The following is a 19,758-nucleotide window of genomic DNA, read 5'->3' on the forward strand; positions in this document are numbered from 1 at the left end:
ACATTGAGCTTCACATTGGTTTAAAAGATAATGACAGAGAATGCCTAACAAGGCACAGGCAAAGATTTCCTGACAAAAATGCCAAAAGCAATTGCAGCAAAAGCAAAAATTGACAAATAGGATCTAATTAAAGAGTTTCTGCATAGCTAAAGAAATTATCATCAGAGTGAACAGGAAACCTACAGAATTGGAGAAAATTTTGCAATCTATCCATCTGACAAAGGTCTAATATCCAGAATCTACAAGGAACTTAAACAAATTTACAAGAAAAAAAAAAACATTAAAAAGTGCACAAAGGACACGAACAGACACTTCTCAAAAGAAGACATACATGCAGCCAACAAACAAACAAACATATGAAAAAATGCTTAACATCACTGATTATTAAAGAAATGCAAATCAAAACCACCCACAATGAGATACCATCTCACGCAAGTCAGAATGGCTATTAAAAAATCAAAAAACAGCAGATGCTGGTGAGGTTGCAGAGAAAAAGGAGTGCTTTTACACCATTGGTGAGAGTTTAAATTAGTTCAAGCATTGTGGAAGACAGTGTGGTGATTCTTCAAAGACCTAGAGGCAGAAATACCATTTGTCCCAGCAATCCCATTACTGGGTATATACCCAAAGGATTATAAATCATTCTATTATAAAGATACATGCATGCATATGTTCATTGCAGCACTGTTTACAATAGAAAAGATATGAAATCAACCTAAATGCCCATCAATGATAAACTGGATAAAGAAAATGTGGTACATATACAACATAGAATACTATGCAGCCATAAAAAAGAATGAGATCATGTCTTTTGCAGAGACATGGATGGAGCTGGAAGCCATTATTGCCAGCAAACTAATGCAGGAACAGAAAACCAAATACCACATGTTCTAACTTATAAGCAGGAGCTGAATGAGGAGAACACATAGACACATTGGGGGAGAACAACCCACAGCATCAGGAAGAATAGCTAATGGATGCTGGGCTTAATACCTGGGTGATGGGATGATCTGTGCATCAAACCACCATGGCACACATTTACCTATCTAACAAACCTGCACATCCTGCACATGTACCCCTGAACCTAAAAGTTGAAGAAAAATAAATAAAATGTTAAAAGAGAATGCCTAATAAATAATATTTGCTAATATATGTAGAGTGCTCCAATGTTAGAAAATGCTTCCACGTATGCTATATCATTTTATTCTCATTATACCCTTACCAAGTATAAATCATATTACAGATGAGCAAACTGTCTCAGCATAGTTAAGAGACTAACCCTAAGCCACCCAGCTGATAAGATGCAAAGCCAGAACTTGAGTGAAGGTCTTCTGATCTCAACTCAGTACTCAGTACTGCCTCTCATGAAACCTCTGAGAGACAGCTGTGAGTTTAATACTGTGGATTTTGATTAAATGTTCCCTGGAAGCAAATCTGCCTTAAAGAAGGCGTTAGTAAACACAAAAGATCAGGTGTCAACACCTTTCTGTCCTTTACTTTGGGGAAATATTAAACTGTCCCTTTGAGTGTAGACATTCAAAACAAAACATGCCATCCAATACTTCTTTACTATACTGTACTCAGACATCTCTGGTGGCAATCTAAATTGTTTGTCCAGTCCTTTTGAGAAAGCAATTTGGTGATAATATCAAGGGCCATAAAAATGTTCATATCCTTTAACTTGAAATTCTACTCTGGCTGGGCGCGGTGGCTCAAGCCTGTAATCCCAGCATGTTGGGAGGCCGAGGTGAGCGGATCACCTGATGTCAGGAGTTCGAGAATAGCCTGACCAACATGGAGAAACCTTGTCCCTACTAAAACTTCAAAATTAGCCAGATGTGGTAGCGCATGCCTGTAATCCCAGCTACTTGGTAGGCTGAGGCAGGAGAATTGCTTGAACCCTGGAGGCGGAGGTTGTGGTGAGCCGAGATTGCACCATTGCACTCCAGCCTGGGCAACAAGAGCGAAACTCAGTCTCAAAAAAAAAAAAAAAAAAAAAAAAAAAAAAAAAAAAAAGAAGAAGAAGAAGAAGAAGAAGAAATTCTACTCCCAAGAACTTATCCTATGGGAATGATTCAAATAAATGAAGAAAAAAATCATGTGTATAAAAATATTCATAGCACCATTAACTGTAGCAATAAATTTTAGAATTAAAAGAGATGATCTATGTAAAGTGCTTAACAGGATGCCTAGTAATCAATCAGCATAGACTGCTGTAATCCCCTACTTACTCTTGAATGCTGATGAGCCTTCACATTTTGTGCCATCTGCATGGAAAGCTCTTCCTCCCTGATACCTGCATCACTCCCTCTCTCCTTTCCTTCAAGTCTTCTTAAATGGGACCCCATCAGAGAGGCCTTCCCAAACCACCCTTTCTAAACAACACATCTTTGCTAGCGTTTTTCTACCTCCTCACCCTGCCTTATTATTTTAGTATATACTTCTACCTCGTATGTTACATGTTTATTTGGTTTTTTTATAGTCTTTCTCTCCCCCACAAGAAGGCAAGCTCCATGAGGGCAGAGACTTTGGTTAGTTTGCTGCAATGTGTTGAGCATCTGGTACACTGCTGAGTAAATAATTTTTTCTGTCTTTATGCTTCATCTTCAACCCTTGGTTTTGTAGTAGGGAAGAGAGATCAGGTTCAACTCTCAACACAATAAGGAAAAGTGGGAATTTATAGCCAAGGAACAGGGGAATGGGGATCAGCAGATGGAAAATTCTCCAGAGAAAACATCAGGAGTAAGAGAGGATTCTGGCTATCAGAATCCTTGCTAAGGGCAAGCCAGACCTCACCTGGGGAATATGTGGGAAGATTAGGAAACAGATCAGATTTTAGCTAAACTGACTTAGCAAGATTCTTGATAACATTGGACAATGCAAAGACAAACATGGAAGCTCAAAAGTCAGAACATAGTTTAGAAAGTTCAGAGGAGCCTAATTACAGTTTGATCAAGGGGAGAATGTTTGTCAATATCCATCTTCCCTTCCCAACTGCCTGCCCTGCAGACCTCAAGATCCATCATCAGATATGAAGAAGACAGCCTTATAGAAACTGTTTAACCCAATACATCATGAAAACCTAATTTAATCTAATGTCTCATTTAAGTGTTAGTCCACTGTCATAAGACAAGATTTATTAACAAAAGTGTAAAGTACAATAGCAAGAAATCTAGAAATCTCTGACAAGAAAAAATTATGTAAAAACATATTTACTCTGAATAAAATGAAAGCTTATCAGTGAGATTGGAGATCTAATCAAACAGGTTGTTTAAAACTCATTCCCACAGGCCTTCTTATGATCAAACAATAGATTTTCCTGAGCATATCTATCTCAATAAATCTTTTGATTCTGTCACTTGACAAGAATTTTTTAAGTTCTATCTCTAAACAACTTAACTAACTGGTTTTGAGATTGAAGAATATTCTTGCAAAGAAAAGAAAAAAAGTGCTGCTTTTAGAGCTTGTTATTAGCTTGGGAAAGTGGAATCACTCAGTAACTGAACAAAGAATAACTATAAATATTTAGTAGTTTAATATTCTGATGCAACTCTGCATCAATTTGTCACACTGATAGATCCATTAACAATTTAAGCCTGGTCTGCACAAGCTCTGAATTATTCATTTCACCATAAAACTGTCAACATCTCTGGAAGGTCTATCTATTGGTGGTAAAGTTACACTAATGTGCATTTATGGTGGTAGCAGAAAAAACAACAACAAAAACAACCACAACCCTTTCTCCTGCTCGGTCTATTGAGAAAGTTCTCAACTTCCTAATGAAAATTTGGACAGTTTTGCTATCCACAAAGGAAGCAAACAGTATTCTCAGATTTCTCTTGAGTTGATGTAATGGTCAAAGCAATCACTTGGACTCCCGTGTTGCACTCCAAGATTGGGATACTCACACAAAGGCAAGACAGTGAATGAGCAAGAAGTTTAACATCAAAGCAAAGTCAAACTGATTTCAAATTTCTGTTAACTTTATCTATATCTGAAAAGAGTTAATGGGAGAAACATTGAAGTGGGCTTTGGATCTCTTTGCCTTTTTGTAGGTTGACATTATTAGGATTTTCTGTGTCAGGATCTAGGATAAATTTTTTTACGTATATCATCTTCAATCCACAGCCCTGCTAGGTGGATACGATTATTCTCTCCCATTTTAAAGATAAGGCAAGTGAGGCTCTTATTCCAAGGTCACAAAACTAGGAAGTGATGGTGCAGATCCCAGCACCAACCCAGATGCTGGGATCTGCACTGACTCTATCCCCAAAACCTATGCTTTTCATTACTTCTCCATGTAGCTTCAACTTTGCAAGGAGCAAATGTAGAAAGACCACAAAGAAAAGGCTATTTTGTGTCTTTATGACATGACTTTTGTTTTATTCATCTCATGATGCAGGACAAATCAACCCAAAACTTAGTGGTATGTAACAGTAAGAATAATTTTATCTCATAATCTCATGTATGTAGGTCAAAAATTTGGGCATGTCTTTGGCTAGGTGGTTTTGGCTTGAGTCTCTCATGAGTTGCAGTTAGATGTCCACTGGGAGTTTACCAATCTGAATTATTAACTGGGGCTGGAGGATCTGCTACAAAGGTGACTCACTCTGATGGCTACCAAGTTGGTGCTGGCTGTTGGCAGCAGGCCTCAGTTTCTCTCCATGTGAGCCACTCCACAGGGCTACTTGAATGTCCTCATATAATGGCTGGTTTTCCACATGGGATGAGCTGCCCATGACACCAAGGGTGAAGTTGCAATGTCTTATATGATCTAGCCTCAGAAGTCATGCAATGTGCTTCCACAGTATTTCTATCAGTCACAAAGGTCAACCCTGATTCAGTGTGAAGGAAACCATGCGAGGGTGTGAATACCAGGAGGTCAGGATCTGCTGGGGAATCTTGGAGGCTGGTTACCTCAATCCTGCTAGTCCTCTGGCACTTAGCAGATTACATTCTGCCTGTAACAGTGTTTCAGTTGCCTCTGTGGCCATGCAGAGTTAGAAAGTCAGGAACTTACTGCAAAACTACTGAACCTCAGAGTACTTTTAGCTGGTGGTGTGAATGCCAGCATCTGAAAGCAGGTGTGCTCAGACTCAGCTCCAGCAGATGAGGGAGGGTTTTCTAGCCTGTCTGGAGTGAGTGGCCACTGAAAACAACAGCAGTTAGAGAAAGATGCTTTTACAAGATGGAATCTTTAGAGAGAAGAGGAGGTCAACTAAAAAAGACAGTGGAGAGAAGATCAGAGAGGATATGCCAGCTACAGGAGACAGGAGCATGATGAAAATGGAAGAACAGGGGAAAGGGTATGGGCAGAAGGGAAAGCAAGTTTAAAAGGATTTGAAGCAAAGGCATCAAAGTCCAAAAGACAGAGCCCTGACAGTGAGTTGGTGAGAAGGAGGCCTTGTACCCAGGGCATTCCGCACAGCCTGAGGGCAGGAGATCAGAAAGAGGACACAGAAATGGAACCAGAACACACGCCTAGCACCATAGGCATGAAGACAGTGTACATCCCCCTGGTGACCAAAACTCAGCCTAAACCTTGACAGGGTATACTTTCAAAAAACTTTTCATCACAAAAGTAGTACAATACATGTGCTGAGAATTCAGAGTGCAGAAATAATAAAAACAGAAGGTAGAAGTCCACCATACCCTAAAGATGACTGCCACTTACAATTTGGTATATGGCCTCTTGGACCTTTTCTGAGACTGTGCAGCCACATAGAGAAATGTATAAGACTGGCCTGTATATATTGTACTGCACTTGCTCTTTTCACATAATAGTGTAGCTTTCACATCTCTCTGTATCAGTCAGTAACTACAGAAATGCCCCATTCTTTTTTAAGTTTTTTGGTATTCTGTCTTATGATTGTTGCATGACTTATTTAACCAATGCCCTAACAGGACATTTGAATTGTTTCTTATTATTTACCACTATAAATAATGCTTGAGGAAACATCTTTGTACAAATATCCTTACATATTTGTGGGAGAATTTCTATGGAAAAATTCCCAAAAGTGGGATTGCTGGATTAAAAAGTATGCATATTCAAATTTTCAATAAATGTTGCCTTACTGAAAAGTTGTATCAATTTGCATACAGGTATCTTACATTAGATATCTATGGCTAACTTCCAAGCAAACTCAACTATAAGCTTATTCATAATATCATCAAATGTTCCTAAGCTGTGTGTCATGATAAAAATTCTATGTATTTGGAGTCATTACATTGCAGGGTAAAATACGTCCAATGATCAAAGCATTGTACTTATTCAAGTAATCATGTACGTGTTTCCACAGATTTGAGCTGTACACATTAAATGCTTCCCAGATACAACAGGATCCAGCCCAAAAGCCACAGTGTCTCTTTGACCTTCCCTTTGTTTTCCAATAACCAATATTCTTCAGGCATTTCTTCTATCAATAAAAAGTATCTGATAAACCATAATCACTTTAGTATGTATTGGCTGCATTTGTGACCCTTTATGGAATAATTTGCAAGATTTATTTATTTTATTTTAGATATGGGAATCTCTCTTGCTCTGTTGTCCAGGCTGAGGGTCAGTGGTGCAATCATAGTTCACTGCAGCCTCAAACTCCTGGACTCAAGTGATGATCATTAACATTTCTTTGGCAATACAGTGTTTTTTAAAGTATGTACTTTTTAGGTATAATGCTATTGTACACTTTACAGACTACAGTTTAGTTTAAACATAACTTTCATATGCACTGGAAAAACAAACTCTGTGTGGCTCACTTCATTAAAATGTTGACTTTGTTGTGGTGGTCTGGAATCAAACCCACAATATATATTTCTGAAGTGTGCCTGTATCCACTTTGGGGCAGGGGAGAAGGAAACTAGCCACTTCAGTTGCCAGGAAAACAGAAATCCTCTTCTTAGCAAATAGTGACTAAGGAAAACCCATCAAACCATTACTTTATGTGAATTAAATTCAAAAAACATGGGTTAAAATGTGGTTCCCATCTTATATTAGCATTAACAATCCCTATACTCCTTATTTGAGGGGCATAGGTTAATTAATAAAAGAACTGTTTGGAAACAGTTCTTTTGTATACATCTTTGGACATCGTTAAGCCATTAGTGTTTGCTTGCCTATTCATTCAACACATATTTACGAGAACCTGTATGAATAAGGCGCCGTTAGAACTACTGTGGGAACCATCCTAGGTGCTGAAAGAGATACATGCATAACCAGGATAAAATGTTTTAAAAATAATTATAAACCTTATTTTTTTTTATTTTACTTTAAGTTCTGGGATAAACGTGCAGAACGTGCAGGGTTGTTAATAAGTATATATGTGCCATGGTGGTTTGCTGCACCTATTGACCTGTCCTCTAGGTTCCCTCCCCTCACCCCCACCCCCCAACAAGCCCTGGTGTGTGATGTTCCCCTCCCTGTGTTCATGTGTTCTCATTGTTCAACTTCCACTTGTAAGTGAGAAAATGAGGTGTTTGGTTTTCTGTTCCCATGTTAGTTTGCTGAGGATGATGGCTTCCAGCTTCATCCATGTCCCTGCGAAGGACATGATCTCATTCATTTTTATGGCTGCATAGTAGTCCATGGTTTATATGTACCACATTTTCTTAATCCAGTCTATCATTGATGGGCATTTGGGTTGATTCCATGACTTTTCTATTGTAAATAGTGCTGCAATAAACGTATGTGTGCATGTGTCTTTATAGTAGAATGATCTATATTCCTTTGGGTATATACCCTGCAATGGGATTGCTGAGTTAAATGATATTTCTGGTTCTAGATCCTTGAGGAATTGCCATACTGTCTTCCACAATGGTTGAACTAATTTACATTCCCACCAACAGTATAAAAGCATTCCTATTTCTCCACAGCCTTGCCAGCATCTATTGTTTCTTGACTTTTTAATAATCACCATTCTGAAGAGATGGTATCTCGTTGCGGTTTTGATTTGCATTTCTCTAATGATCAATAATGTTGAGCTTTTTTTCATATTTTTGTTGGTGGCATAAGTGTCTTCTTTTGATAAGTGCCTGTTCATATCCTTTGCCCACTTTTTGATGGGGTTGTGTTTTTCTTGTAAATTTGTTTCAGTTTCTTGTAAATTCTGGATATTAGCCATTTGTCAGATGGATAGATTGCAAAAATTTTCTCCCATTCTGTAGGTTGCCTGTTCACTCTGATGATAGTTTCTTTTGCTGTGCAGAAGCTCTTTAGTTTAATTAGATCCCATTTGTCAATTCTGGCTTTTGTTGCAATTGCTTTAGGCGTTTTAGTCATGAAGTCTTTGCTCATGCCTATGTCCTGAATGGTATTGCCTAGATTTTCTTCTAGGGTTTTTATAGTTTTGGGTTTTACATGTGAGTCTTTAATCCATCCTGAGTTAATTTTTGTATAAGGTGTAAGGAAGAGGTCCAGTTTCAGTTTTCTGCAAATGGCTAGCCAGTTTTCCCAGCACCATTTATTGAGTAGAAAATCTTTTCCCCATTGCTTGTTTTTGTCAGGTTTGTGGAAGATCAGATGATTGTAGATGTTTGGTGTTATTTCTGAGAATAAACCTTACTTTTACAACAGTTTTGGGTACACAGCAACTTCAGTGAAAATGACAGAGAATTCCTGCATACCCTCTGTTTTTGCACATGCACAACCTCCCCCACTATCAGCACCCCACCCCATAGAGGTACATTTGTTACAATCAATAAACCTATGTTGATATATTTTTATACAAAGTCCATAGTTTACATTAGGGCTCACTTTTGGTGCTGTACATTTTATGGGATTTGATAAATATATAGTAACAAGTATCCCCCTTTAGTATCATACTGAAATATGATACTAAATAGTTTCATAGCCCTAAAAATCCTCAATGCTCCACCAATTTGCCCCTTCTCCCCTTCAACCCCTGGCAACCATTGATCATTTACCTGTCTCCATGGTTTTGCCTTTTCTAAAATGTCATACAGTTGGAAATACACACACACACACACACACACACAGAGAGAGAGAGAAAGAGAGAGAGAGATCGGTTTCTTTTAATTACTAATATGCATCAAAGTTTCTTTCATGTCTTTCCATGGTTTGATAGCTCACATTTTTTACCACTGGATAATATTCCATTGTCTGAATGTACCACAGTTCATTTATCTCTTTGCCTACTGAGGGATATGTTGGTTGCTTCCAAGTTTTGGCAATTATGAATAAAGCTGCTATGAACATCTGTGTGCAGATTTTTATGTGGACATAAGTTTTCAATTATTTTGGGTAAACACCAAGAAGTACAATTCCTAGATCATATGGTAAGAGTATTTTTAATTTTGTAAGAAACTGCCAAACTGTCTTCCAAAATGGCTTTACTATTTTCATTCCTGTCAGCAATGAATGAGAGTTCAGAATTTGGTGTTATCAGTGCTTTGGAATTTGGCCATTCTAATAGGTATGTAGTAGTATCTCATTGTTGTTTCAATTTACAATTCCCTAATGATATATGATCTTCAACATTTTTTCACATGTTTCCTTGCCATCTGTATGTCTTCTTTGGTGAGGTATCTGTTCAAGTCTTTTGCCTATTTTTTTAATCAGATTCTTCATTTTCTTATTACTGAGTTTTAAGAGTCCTTTGTATATTTTGTATATCAGTCCTGTATCAAATGTGTCTTTTGCAATATTTTCTCTTGGTATTTGGCTTGTCTTCTCATTCTCTTGACATTGTATTTTGCAGAGAAGAAATGTTTAATTTTAATGAAGCCTAGATTATCAATTACTTTCATGTATCATGCCTATGGTGTTGTATCTAAAATATTATCATCATACCCAAGGTCACTTAGGCCTTATCCTATGTTGTCATCTGGGAGTTTTATATTTTTGCATTTTAGATTTAGTTCTATAATCTATTTTGAAGTAATTTTTATGAATGGTGTAAGATCTGTGTCTGGAGTCAATTTTTTGTGAATGGATGTCCTGTTCTTCCAGAATCTTTTGTTGCAAAGACTATCTTTGCTCCTTTGTCGTAGATTAATTGACTATATTTACGTGGTTCTACTTTTCAGATCTCTATTCTGCCCCATTGAACTATTTCTCTGGTCTTTTGCCAAAGCCACACTGTTTTGATTACTGCTTTGTAGTAAGTCTTGAAGTTGGGTAATGTGAGTCCTCCAACTTTGTGCTTCTCCTTCAATATTTTGATAATCAGTCTCTCTTGCCTCTTCATATAAGCTTTAGAATCAGTTTGTCAATATCTATAAAATAACTTACTGGGATGTTTATTGGGATTGTGTTGAATCTGTAAAGCTGGACAAAAAGTGACAGTGTAACAATGTTGAGTCATCCTATTCATGAACATGGAATATGTCTCCATTTATTTGTTTTTTCTTTGTTATCTCTTATCAGAGTTTTGTGGTTGTCATCATGTAAATCTTGTATCTATTTACTAGACTTATACCTATGTATTTTATTTGGGGATGCTAATGTAAATGGTAATGTGTTTTAATTTTAAGTTCTACTTGTTCATTTGCTGGTATATAGAAAAGTGATTAAATTTTGTATGTTAACCTTGTATTCTGTGATTTTGCTATAATTGCTTATAAGTTCCAGGGGTTTGGGGTTTCATTATTTTGTTTTTTGCCAATTTTTTTGTTTTCTACATAGACAATAATGTAGAAAAAGCTATAAACAAAGATTTTTTTCTTCCTAATCTATATATCGTTGATTTCCTTACTTGCCTTATTGCATTAGCCAGAACTTCTAGTATGATACTGAAAAGCAGTGGTAAGAGGGGACATCTTCACCTTGTTCCTCATCTTAGAAAGATTCAAGTCTCTCCCCGTTATGTATGATGTTAGCTGTAGGCTTTTTGTAGTTGTTCTTTATCAAGTTTTTCTCTATTTTTACTTTGCTGAGTGTGTTTATCATGAATGGATGTTGGATTTTGTCAACTGCTTTTCTGGATCTATTGATGAGATCATGTGATTTTTTTTCTTTGTTAGCCTGTTGACGTGATAGATTACATTAATTGATATTCAAATATTGGACCATCCTTGCAAACCTTGGATAAATCCCACATTGTCATAGTGTATAATTCTTTTTATACATTGTTAGATTAAATTTGCTATTATTTTATTGAGAATATTTGCATCTATGTTTATGAAAAATACATATAGTTTTCTTGTAATGTCTTTGTCTGATTTTTGATATTAGGGTAATACTGGCTTCATAGAATGAGTTAGGAAGTATTTCCTCTGCTTCTATTTTCTGAAATAGATTGTAGATAATTGGCTTAATTTCTTTCTTAAATGTTTGGTAGAGTTTACTAGTGAACACATCTGGGCCTAATGCTTTCTATTTTGGAAGGTTATTAATTATTGATTAATTTATTTAACAGGTATAGGCTTAATCAGATTGTTTGGTTCCTCTTGCATGAATTTTAACAAATTGTGTCTTTCAAGGAATTAGTTCATTTCATCTAGGTTATCAAATAAAGTTGTTCGTAATATTTCTTTATTATCCTTTTAATGTTTATGAGGTTGTAGCAATATTTTCTCTTTCATTTCTGTTATTAGTAATCTGCACATCTTTTTTCTTAGCCTGGCTAGAAGATTACTAATTTTATTGATCTTTTCAAAGAACCAGCTTTGGGTTAATTTTCTCTATTGATTTCCTATTTTCAGTATCACTAATTTCTGTTCTAATCTTTATTATTTCTTTTCTCCTGCTTACTTTGTATTTAATTTGCACACTTTTTCTAATTTGCTAAGGTAGAAACATAGATTACTGACTTTTAGATTTTTATTAATTTTTAATATAAGCAACTCAAAGCAACAAATTTCCCTCTAGAAACTACTTTTATGCCACAAATTTTGGTATATTGTGTTTTTATTTTATTGTACATTGTGCTTTTATTTAGCCCAAAATATTTTTAAATTTCTCTTGAGATTTTGCCTTTGACCCATGTGTCATTTAGAAGTATGATGTTTAACCTCTAAATATTTTGGGTTTTTCCAGCTGTCTTTCTGTTGTTGATTTCTAGTTTAATTACATTATTGTCTCACAATAGACATTGCATGATTTCTATTACCTTAAATTTGTTAAGCTGTGCTTTATGGCCCAGAATGTGGCTTATCTTCACGAATATTCCATGTGAGCTTTAGAATAATGTGAAATCTGCTGTTTTTGGATGAATAGTCTATAGATGTCAATTATATCTATTTGACTGATGGAGCTGATGAATTCAAATTTGTTCTTACTAATTTTCTGCCTGCTGGATCTGTCCATTTCTGATGAATATTAAAGTCTTTAACTATAACTATGGATTCACTTATTTCTCCCTGAAGTTCTATCGGTTTTTTTCCTCACATATTTTGATGCTCTGTTGTTAGACACATACACAATACGGATTGTTATGTCTTCTTTGAGTATTGACCCCTTTATCATTATGTAATGCCCCTCTTTATCCCTAATAACCTTCTTTGCTCTGATGTTTGTTCTGTGGAAAATTAATATACCCACTACCACTTTCTTTTCATTACTCTTAGCATGATATATCTTTCTCAATCCCTTTTCTTTAATCTACTTTGTGTCTTTATATTTAAAGTGTGTTTCTTGAAGACAATATAAAGATGGGTCTTTTTTTTAATTCACTCTGATAAACTCTGTCTTTTAATTGGTGTACTTAGATCACTGATGTTTAAGTTGATTATTGATATAGTTAGATTAACATCTACCATATTTGTTACTGTTTTCTCTTTCTTACCCTTGTTTTTCATTCTTACTTTTATCTTCTATACTTTTTCTGCCTTTTGTGGTTTCAATTGAGCATTTTATATTATTTTATTTCCACCCCTTTCTTAGCACACCAATTATTTTTTTTCAACTGTTTTTAGTGGTTGTCATAGAGTTTGCAATATACATTTGCAACGAATCTAAGTCCACTTTCAAATAACACTATACTACTTTACAGGTTTAGTATTTGAGAAGAATGTGTAATCTATTGCATCACAATAACAAAATAAACTTAATTCTACCTGCCCTTCCTTTAATCATTGCTTTCATTCATTTCATTTATATTAATATGTAAACATATACACACATAAGCATACATAATCGAGTACACTGATATTTTAAACAAATTATCTGTTATATTAATTTGGAATTGTTTAAATGCTTCTGTTTTGCCCTCATGTATTCATTCTCCAATGTTTTTCCTTGCTTTGTGTACATCTGAGTTTCTAATCTATACCATTTTCTGTCTCTCTGAAGAACTTCTTTTAACATTTCTTGCAAGGCAGGTCAACTGGCAATAAATTTCCTCATTTTTTGTTCTCTGAGGAAGTGTTTATTTTTCCTTCACTTTTGAAGGATAATTTTACAAGGTACAGAAATCTAGGTTGTTGGATATTTTCTGAACACTTTAAATATTTCACTCCACTCTCTTCTTGCAAGTATGGCTCCTAAAGAGAAGTTGGGTATAGTTATCTTTGCTCCTATATAGATCAGATATTGTCTTAGTCTGTTTTATGCTGCTATAAGAGAATACCACCAGTGGGTACTTAAAGAAAAAAACGTTCTCACAATTCTGGAGACTGGGAAGTCCAAGAGTATAGCACCGTCATCTGTCACAGGTCATCCCGTGGTGAAAGGTAAGAAGGTAGAAGCAGTCACACAGGACAGAGCAGAAAAGGGGGCCAAACTTGCTTTTATAAAAAACCCAGTCTCAGCCAGGCATGGTGGCTCACGCCTGTAATCCCAGCACTTTGGGAGGCTGAGGCAGGCAGATCACAAGGTCAGAAGATTGAGACCATCCTGGCTAACAGAGTGAAACCCTGTCTCTACCAAATATACAAAAAATTAGCCAGGCGTGGTGGTGGGCACCTGCAGTCCCAGCTACTCGGGAGGCTGAGGCAGGAGAATGGCGTGAACCCAGGAGACGGAGCTTGCAGTGAGCCGAGATCGCGCCACTGCACTCCAGCCTGGGCAACAGAGCGAGACTTCGCCTCAAAAAAAAACCCAGTCTCTCAATAACTAACCCACTCCAGCAATAATAGCACTAATCCATTCAGGAAGGAATCGCTTTTTAAAGATCCTGCCCCTCAGCACTATTACAATGGCAATAACACATTAAGTCTTAAAGCTGGAGAATAATCTCCTTTCACTCCATGTCCCACATCCTGGGTACACTGGTTTAGGGGTTAGGCCCTCAAGGCCTCAAGCAGCCATGCCCCTATGGCTTTATGGGGCTCAATCCAGCAGCTCTCATGGCTTGGAGATGCACACTGGTGGCCTTACAGTTCTAGGCTCTCAGGGGCAGCCCTACTAAGGTAGGGCATTACCCTTCTAAGGTAATGCCATGATTCCACTAGGCATTACCTTAGAAGGGACTCTCTGCAGTAACCCTGCCCCTGCAACAAGTCTCTGTCTGGGTCCCCAGGTGGTCTGTAGCATCCTTTGAAATCCAAGTGGAGGAAACCATGCCCCCACAGCTCTTGCATTCTTTAAGCCTGCAGACAACACCACATGGATGCTGCCAAGGCTTACTGATTGTACCTTCTGGAGCACTGGGTTGAGTTACGCCTGGGGCCACTCGAGCCATAGTTGGGGTGTCTGAGGAGCACTGCACCAGAAAGTGGGAAGCAGAGTTCTGATGCAGCCCTGAGCACAAAGCTATGCCCATCCTTTGAAACTATTCTGCCTTTTAGAGTTCTAGGCCTATTATAGAGGGGCATTCTCAAAGATCTTTAAAGTGTCTTCAGGGCCTTTCTCCCAGTGTCCTGATGAATAGCTTCTGGCTACCTTCTATCTATGGTAATCTCTTTAACAAATGGTCACTTGGCCACACCCTTAATTTTCTCTCCTAAGCATACTCTTTTATGCTTTACATGGCAAGGCTTCAAATTTCCCAAATATTTCCATTCTGCTTCTCTTTTCATCATAAATTTCATTTAAAATCATCTGTCTTCTTCACATCTCACTGTATGTGGTTACAAGTAGCCACACAGCAGACTGAATGCTTTGCTACTTAGATGTGACTTCCACTCAATATCCTATTTTATCATTCTTAAATTCTACCTTCCATAAAGCCCCTGGGCAAGGACACATTTCAGCCACAGTCTTTGCCACATTATAACAAGGATGGCCTTTACTTGAGTGTTCAGTACCTTGTTCCTCATTTCCATATAAGACCTCATCAGAATGGCCTTTAGTATCCAGATTTCTACCAACATTTTGGTCACAACCACTTGAGTAATTTCTAAGAAGATTCAGACTTTTTCTAGTTCTGGGGTCTTCTTCTGAACCCTACTAGAATCACCCTAAATGATCTGTTCATGGCAATACAGGCTTTTTTCTAGCCTGTTTCTCCAGATTCTTAGCCTCTACCCATTCCCAAGTTCTAACACCACTCCCACATTTTCAGATATTTGCTACGGAAACAACCCTGCTTCTTGGTATCAATTGTTTTAGTTCGTTTTCTGTTGCTATAATAGAATATCACAAATGGGTAATTTATAAAGAAAAGAAATTTATTTCTCACAGTTCTGGAGGTGAAGAAGTCCAAGAGCAGAATACCAGCAGTGGGCAAGGGTCGTCCCATGGTAAAACAATGGAAGGGGTAAGCAGGGATGAAAGGACAGAAAAGGGGGCTGAACTCATTTTTATAACAAACCCAGTTTTGAGATAACTAATCCACTCCTGCAATAATTGCATTAATCTATTGATGAGGGCAGTGCCATCACAACCTAATCACCTCTTAAAGATCCCACCTCTCAACACTGTTACGATGGCAATTAAATTTCAAATGAGCTTTGGTGGGGATATTCAAACTACAGCAGTTGTTCTTCACCTCTGGCTTCAAGATATTTTTCTTTATCATTGATTTTCTGAGGTTTAAATATGATATGCCCAAGTGTAGGATCTTTTTGGTATCTATCCTGCCTGGTGTTCTCTGAGCTTCCTGGATCTGTAGTTTGGCATCTGACATTAACTGGGGGGAAATTCTTAGTCATTATTGCTTCAAATATTTCTTCTGTTCCTTTCTCCCCTTCTTCTCCTCTGGTATTCCCATCATGCATATGTTATAACTTTTGTAGTTGTCCCACAGTCCTTAGATATTCTGTTTTGTTTTTTACAGTCTTTATTTTTTCTTTAATTTTCAGTTTTGGAATTGGGTACTAGGCTCACTACCTGGGTGATGGGATAATTTGTATTCCAAACCTCAGCATCATGTAATATGCCCATGTAACAAACCTGCACATGTACCCCTTTGAAATTATTTGAAATTTTTTTAAATTCAAGGTTTGAAATTATTTTAAAACCTTTTTAAAATTTTAGATGTTTCTATTGTCAATCCTCAAGCTCAGGAATTCTTTTCCAAACCATGTCCAGTCTACTAATAAGCCCATCAAAGTCATTCTTCATTTCTGTTAGGGTTTTTGATCTCTATTATTACTTTTTTATTCTTCTTTAGAATTTATATCTCTCTGGTTTTGCTTTTGTTTGTTTGTTTGGGGGTTTTTGTTTTGTTTTGGTTTGTTTTTTTTTTTTTTTTTTGAGACAGAGTCTTGCTCTATTGCCCAGGCTCCCAGGCTCCCACGCTGGAGTGCAATGGTGCGATCTCAGCTCACTGCAACCTCCACTTCCTTGGTTCAAGTGATTCTCCTGCCTCGGCCTCCCAAGTAGCTGGGATTACAGGCGCACACCACCACGCCCCACTAATTTTTGTATTTTTAGTAGAGATGGGGTTTCACCATGTTGGCCAGGCTGGTCTCGAACTCCTGACCTTGTGATCTGCCCACCTCGGCCTCCCAAAGTGCTGGGATTACAGGCGCGAGCCACCACACCCAGCCCTCTCTGCTTACATTTTTTTTTATTTCTCCTTGCATGTTGTCTACCTTTTCCATTAAACCTTTTAGCATATTAATCACAGTTTTTTTTTAATTCCTTGTCTGATAATCCTAATATTTCTGCCATATCTGAGCCTAGCCCTGATTCTTGTTCAGTCTCTTTTGCCTTCAGTGTGACTTGTAAATTTTACTGAAAGGCAGACATGATGAACTGAGAAAAAAGAACTGCAGTAAATCAGCCTTTAGTAATATAGTGGTAATGTGGGGGTGGGGTGGGGAAGCATTCTATAGTCATGTGATTAGGTCTTTTTTTATTTTCATTTTCATTTTTACTTCAATTTAAATTTTAGATACAGGGGGTACATGTACAGGTTTGTTACATAGGAATATTGCATGATGTTGAGGTTTGGGATATGGATCCTGTCGCCAAGTTAGTGAGCATAGTACCAGACAGATAGTTTTTCAATCCATTTCCACCCTCTGTGACTAGGCCTTAATCTGTTAGTAAGCCTGTGGCCCTGCCATACGAACCTTACCGGTGCTTCTCAGTCCCCCACACACATCCCCTCCTCACCTTCAGCTGTGACAGGATGGCTAGAAGGGACTGGATTTAGGGACTTCTCTTCTCCTATGTGGAAGTCTGGAGCTGGATGTGGTTGGATGTTTTTCTTTCCCCAGCAAGATCAGGCTCAGCAGTTGAGGATCTGGTATAATAGTTTATCCTAAAGGCAGGCCCTGTTAAGAAGAACAGAATGCTCTGGCATATTCCAAAATGGTTACTTTCCCTCTGCCCTTGCCAGAAGCGTGAGGGGATTTTTCTCTGATACTTACTGTGAGAACCTGGTCCAGCTCCTGCAGGCAAAACTCACAACAGTGTAGGGGCTTTTCTATGACTCGGTCTCCCTGGAGTTTTTAACTCTCAGACTTGGCCACCCTGAACCTCCAGCAATTCATGAATTACAGTTCAGTTTTCCTACCCCAGTACTGACTCCTCTGTAGATTCCTACTCTGGTAAGTTGTGACTCTCTGTATCTGCCTATCTTTCCAATTTGGGAGGCAGTGGTTTTCCCTGTGACCTCACTTCTCTGTCAGATCTAAGAAGAGTTGTTGACTTTTAGTCTGTTTAGATTTTAACTTGATAGGATGGAGGGGTGACTTCTAAGCTTCTTACAAGGCAGACCAGAAACTTGAAGGTGACATGGTCTTATAAAAATTTATTTACTGTCTCAAAGCCAAAAGGGCAAGAAACAAACAAATTCTTTGTCAAATTTGTAATTACCTAGAGAAACTTTGCAGAATGAGGAAGGGATGGTACAGCTGCAGGAAGTGAATTGGGACCCTGACCCACACCTGCTGCTGACTCTTCTATAGAACTTGCCAAAGTTCCAGAGGCGTGACTTGGGTGCTGTGGTAGAAATAAGACAGGATTGGGGTCCAGCCTATCCCAAGGACAGCTTTGGAAACTGCTTGCTTGGCTGGAGTGAGTCAATTAGGAGAGGGTTAAGTAAGTTAACACCATGGTTTTCACCCACTTAAGATAGCATAGTGTGACAGAAACTGCTGGCTAACACCCCAAAAATTTATATTCCCCCTTCTATAGTGTGCATTTGTTGCTAGGAGGTGACTGTCCAACCACAGACTTGTTTCCTACTTCTTCTTGCATGCAGGTGTGACCATGTAACTGGCTTTTACCAATGGAATGTTAGTAGAAGTGATATGTTCCATTCCAGGATTTTCCATTATTTGGCTGCAGAAGACAGAGGAACCACGAGATGGAAGGAGCTCAAGAATCTGAATTACCCTAAGTAAGACAGCTCCCTGCTGAGCAGTATTACACACATCAGACTGGTATATGGTGAAGAAATAAACTTTTACTATGTTAAGCCACTAAATGTTTGGGATTTATTTATTATAGCAGCCCTAACTAATAGAGGATTACACTCATGGCACAAGGGACAATAACCTACTCCTTATACTTTGCTAGTAAGTAAAAAAGCATTTGGAAGTTTTCTAACTTGCGACACTTCAAAGGAAAAAGCAGTTAGGGAAAGGGTTTTAACGAGTAGTTAACACATGCCAGGGTGAGTGTGAGTCTCAGAGTACATTATCTACTCTTTGTTTTTCTGATTTCCCATCATACTTCACTTCTGCAGGCAGGGAGTTGTGGGAAAGTGGGGAAGAAAAAGCAGCCGAATTCTTCCGCAGGCAAATCTGAGGACAGGGGTTTTACATTCCTGGGGTGGACCAGTAACTAAGACCACCAGATCAAGGAGTTTTCAATTATGTGATCTGGGGGTGGGGGAGCATGGACAGAGTTCATTCCCAAGTAACTATAACACCAAGCCGTGAAATAACAGACAGCCGGGATGTGCAGAGAAGGCCAATGGGAAACCCAGGTAGAGACTTCACAGCTCTTTGGAGGGTCATGGAAGGCTGAGGAGAGGAGAGCTTTGGAAATTCTTTCTGAAGACGGAGAGCAATTTTGACAGAGGGGCAATTTTGACAGAGGGCCAATTTTGATGTGGAAGAAGGCTCAGTGAGAAAGTGGTGATTCTTTTAGACATGGTCATTCTGCACCTCTATAAACCACTTTGCCACCTTTCAGATCCCTTTCACATGCCTTGCCTCCTCTCATGTTTGCTCATGACCATGAGCAGTAAACCTCCCTGTTCAATCTGCCACAAAACCTGTAAGATGGATAGAGACACAATATATGCACGTTGTTTGCTTATCTTCAGTTAAAAACTCACATTTCTTTCTATATGAAACGTGTATCTTCCAAAAGCCACTTAAATTTATTTAACCATGTTAGCTCAATTGAATTACAGTGCTGCCAGTGGGTTTACTCTGCGTTGCCTTTGGTTATAAATTCTTCTGACTTCATAATTCCCAAGTCAGATATGAAACATTAATAAGAATATACATAAAAATCAG

At 38.0% G+C, this 19,758-nt stretch overlaps 1 long non-coding RNA gene across 2 annotated transcripts in view; it reads right to left on the bottom strand.

Moving 5' to 3' along the window:
* Positions 1–19,758, bottom strand: part of LOC129049777 (uncharacterized) — a 126,189-nt gene that overhangs the window by 33,966 nt on the left and 72,465 nt on the right. For both annotated transcript variants that reach the window (XR_008513088.2, XR_008513087.2), the window contains one exon: positions 17,399–17,559. This is a non-coding gene — a long non-coding RNA (uncharacterized LOC129049777). The remainder of the gene's footprint in view (positions 1–17,398; positions 17,560–19,758) is intronic.

This window comes from Pongo abelii, chromosome 15, assembly GCF_028885655.2.
Source record: "Pongo abelii isolate AG06213 chromosome 15, NHGRI_mPonAbe1-v2.0_pri, whole genome shotgun sequence".
In the NCBI taxonomy this organism is placed as follows: domain Eukaryota; kingdom Metazoa; phylum Chordata; class Mammalia; order Primates; family Hominidae; genus Pongo; species Pongo abelii.